The sequence below is a fragment of the Crocuta crocuta genome, unplaced genomic scaffold (assembly GCF_008692635.1).
Source record: "Crocuta crocuta isolate KB4526 unplaced genomic scaffold, BGI_CrCroc_1.0 scaffold916, whole genome shotgun sequence".
Taxonomy (NCBI): Eukaryota; Metazoa; Chordata; class Mammalia; order Carnivora; family Hyaenidae; genus Crocuta; species Crocuta crocuta.
The window spans coordinates 106,980-111,736 of record NW_027527427.1 but is presented as its reverse complement, the minus strand read 5'-3'; positions in this window follow the sequence as shown (position 1 = coordinate 111,736).

The following is a 4,757-nucleotide window of genomic DNA, read 5'->3' as shown; positions in this document are numbered from 1 at the left end:
TTGAAGTGTATACTCATTTAAATTTAATTTAATTATTGATAAGATATAATTTACATCTATCATTTTGCTTTTCATTTTTTTATGTCTGACTTCTTCTTTCTTCCATATTATTCCATTAATGTCTTCTTTTTTAATTTTTTAAGTTTATTTATTTTGAGAGAAAGACAAAGAACACAAGTAGGGGAAGGGCAGAGAGAGAGGATTCCAAACAGGCTCTGTGCTGTCAGTGTGGAGCCCTACATGGGGCTCAGTCCCATGAACTGGGTGATCACAGCCTGAGCCAAAATCAAAAGCTGGATGCTTAACTGACTGAGCCACCCAGGAACCCCTCTTTAATGCCTTCTTTTATATTAGATATTTTCTAATATCTCATATTCATTCCAGTTATGTTTATTTTACTACATTTTTGAAAAAAATTTTCTCAGTGATTAAGCTGAAGATTAAATTTAACATTTTATAACCATTTAATTTGATTAATAACAATTCAATTTCAATAACATATCTATATTCCTTTCAATGTCTTTTGTGCTATCACCATATAATTTATATCTGTATGCATTATAATCCCATCAACATAGTTTAATAATAATTGCTTTAAAGGAGTGTCTTTTAAATCAGGTAGAAAAAAGATCACAAACAAAAATACATTTATATATATTATATATTTACANATATCTATTAAGTATAATTTGTCAAAGGTTTTATTTATCTGGGAAAGATTTACCTTTTCCTTTATTTGTGAAAGACAATTTTGTTGAATATAGAATCATTGGTTAATAAATTATTTTAGCTCTTTGAATGTATCATCGCACAGTCTTTTATTTTCAATACTTTCTGGTGACAAGTTATCTTTAATGTTGAGGATGCCTTGTAATGTGACGAGTTGCTTTTCTTACTGCTTTTTCTTTATCTTCTCTTTCAAAAGTTTGGCTATGATGTGTCCAGGTGTGCATCTCTGTTGATCCTACTTGGAGTTCACTGAGATTCTTGGATGTATAGCTAGGAATCACACTTTTGAGGAGCTCCAGTGATCTACTAAGATGTCAATTTTCATAGAAAACAATAACTGAAAGTCTGATTTGTTAGTTTTTATTCAAATTCTAGCTAGTTAACACTCAGTGTAATATTAGTTTTAGTTGTACAATTCAGTGATTCAACACTTAGATGCAATACCCAGTCCTCATCAGAAGTGCCCTCCTTAATCCCCATCACCCTTTGTGATTTAAACCATTTTTTAAAAAATTTTAATGTTTATTTATTACTTTTGAGAGAGAGACAGACAGACAGACAGACAGAGAAAGAGAGAATCCGAGGAGAGGAGGGAAACACAGAATCCAAAGCAGGTTCCAGGCTCTGAGTTGTCAGCACAGAGCCCAGTGTGGGGCTTGGTCTCACAACTGTAAGATCATGAGCTGAGCCAAAGTTGGACACTTAACCAACTGAGCCACCCAAGAGCCCCTAAACCACTTGTTTTTAAGGCTACTTTTGACTCAGGGTGAAGGGAGTGTTTGGAATAGGGTAAGGTAAGTAATGTCTCAAATCTCACTATTCTTACCAAGATTTAACTGTGGTTCTGGAATAATACTCTGCTGTTTCAAGCCTTTGGTTATTTTACAGAGTTCTAAAAAAGTTGGTTTTGACAAATTTTTGCTTTTATTTAAGATTAGATTTTCGGAGATCTTTACTTTGCCATTACAAAAGTCCTTCTCATTGTCATCTTTTAAATTATAAATCCAACTTCCATTATAAGCATATGGTTGTTCGAGCTATATATTTCATCTTGCTTGTTTTCATATTTTGTGATTTTGAAATGGCTGCAGGATATGTAATGAAATCCTCATTTTTATTTCTAACATTGGAGATTTGTTTCTTCTCTCTTTTTATCTTTGCCAGCCTTTATAGAAGTTTGTCCATTTTTTTCTTTCAAAGAATCACTGTTAGTTTTGTTTTTTTCTCTGATTTTTTAAAATTCTTATCACGCATCTTTATTATTTCCTTCTTCGGGCACACTTCGGATTTGTTTCGCACTTCTTTTCTAGTTTATTTCTTTCTTTTTATTTTCTTTTTCTTTTTCTTTCTTTCTTTCTTTCTTTCTTTCTTTCTTTCTTTCTTTCTTTCTTTCTTTCTTTTTTTTTTTAGAGAGAGAGAGAGAGAGAATGTGCCAGGGAGGGGCAGAGGGAGAAGGAAAGAAAAAATTTTAAGCAGGCCCAGTGCAGAGCCCAAGACAGGGCTTGATCTCATAACTGTGAGATCATGACCCGAGCCAAAATCAAGAGTCAGATGTTTAACCCACTGAGCCACCCAGACACCCCTTTTTCTAGTTTCTTAATGTTGGCATTCACATTATTTAGTTGAGACCTTTTCTCATCCCTTATGTAAGCACTTAGTGCTATAAATGTACTTTGCAGCACTGATTTAGCTGCAAACTGCACATTTTAATACACTGAATTTTTATCTTCATTTAGTTCTGTATATTTCTCTTTGCTTTAAGATTTATTCTTTGTCTCATAGATTGAACAAACATGGATGCATGTAACTTCTGTAAATGGTCTAAGAAATCCATTTCTAAAAGTCATTTCCAGGGGCGCCTGGGTAGCTCAGTCGGTTAAGCATCCAACTTCGGCTCGGGTCTTAATCTCACCGCTGGTGGATTTGAGCCCCACGTCCGGCTCTGTGCTAACAGCTCAGAGCCTGGAGCTTGCTTTGGATTCTGTGTCTCCCTCTCTCTATGCCCATCCCCCACTTGCACTCTCGCTCTCTCTCAAAAATGAATAATAAGGAAAGACATTTCCAGAAGACATATCTATAATATTTTTACAAAAGCTTTTTTACAAAACATGTGATTTTCTAACTCAATTTTATTATACCACCGCAAAAGGTGAGAAAATCTTCTGTTCATGTTACATGTACAAATCTATAAATAACCAGTAAATCCTTCCAAAGTGTAGTGCATACTTTCTGTTTGTCAACTGTGGTACATTATTCTACCATTTCTTTCTCTTACAATATCAAGGTCTCATAGAATGAAATCAAATGGCCAGATGGCGCATGGCTGCAATTTGTTCCACTTGTGTACTTCAGAGTTAATTTTTCACCTTCCACCCATTAAAGCCTTTGTCTGTTGCTAAGAGAGGATGGAATCTTATGCAATTATAGCACACTGTTCATCACAGTTTCCCNCTGCCATTAAACAATCCAGAATAGAATCAGACTTGAGGAGCCAGAGGTAGCTGCCATTTGCCCATGGTTAGGAATTACCATTCCCTTCAGTCCTAGGCTAATTTGTTGAAAGTCTGAAGTAAGGACTGTCTATGACAAGGTCCCCATTTAGCTTAGCTAATCCAGCTTACTAGTTGGCTTGTGGTCAGTATGGCTCAGGTGGTGCAAGGAATGCCCCACCCCTTACAGCAATATCTGTGAGAACTCAATGGTATCATTTTTTTTTTTATTTCTAGGAGAGAGAGAGAGACAGCATGAGCAGGGGAGGGTTAGAGAGAGAGGGAGTCACAGACTGAAACAGGCTCCAGGTTCTGAGCTGGCAGTCAGCACAGAGCCTGATGCGGGGCTCGAACCCATGAACCGCGAGATCATGACCTAAGCGAAAGTCGGACGCTTAACCGACTAAACCACCCAGGCGCCCCATGGTATCATTTTTTTCTGTATCAAACAGAAACTTTATCATGTAGTTGGTGCTTAATCAATCTTCATTGAACATATTAATAAATGAATGAGAATAAAGGCAAAGATATATAATATGATTTATACTAGGAATAGGCCTTGGTAGTAGGCTATATAACTATTGAATTGAGCAAGGTTCAGAGATTATTGCACATAGGAATGCAACAAAATGCATGCTGCATTTGGCTTTACAGGTTCTTATTATAGGCCTTCTTTGTATTGAACAGTACAGACTAAAGCACTTTGTTTTGTTGTTGTTGTGCTTTGTTTTGTTTTCTGAAGCACTGTGTATTGCAAAAGCAGCAGAGTTCTCGAACTAATGCATGTGTGTTGTGGATAGGTTACAAGTTTGCTGAGATTTGTGTTCTCTTACTCATCAGAATGGTAGGGTAGGACTTGAAGTGGCCAAAGTTCTAGGGATGAAGTTACCAAAGTCCAAGTGCCACTTACCCCTGGATTAAGAACTCTTCTGTATTTCCTTCAGTGTGCCACATAAACATTATCAGTCTCCACATATTCCATGATGTGAAGTGGTTGGTAAGTCCTGTACACACTAATTGTTTTAGTATTTTTTCTAAAGTTTAATGGGTCATAGTCAATAAAGACCTGTTTTGTGGGTCCCTAGCCACATTGAGTTTTACATAGACTTATGAAATATTCCAGAGAACTTTCTCAAAACTTTTATCTTTGCTGTTTCACCTATATTTTTTATTCAATAAAATGTGTCAAGCAGTCCTATAATCTTAAGTGAAGCTATGAAAATTTAATGGTTATGTTCCTATTAAGAATATTTTACCTTGGCTAAAGTGGAATAAATCTGCCTTAAAGCAGGTATATTACCTATAATTAGAATATAAGCTCACTTTCTTTTCAGAAAATAATCATAACTGCCCAGCATTTATCGCAACCACACTCCAAAGAAAGAGAAATACTCACTTCTTTCTTACGGTTAAAATGTTTTATTCTATACTCACACCTGTAAAATCTTCACCTATCATAACCTGTTATTGATTCATTCATTTGACAAATGTACCTTGAAAACCTTCTACACAATGATATGTTCAATGGAAGATAACAAG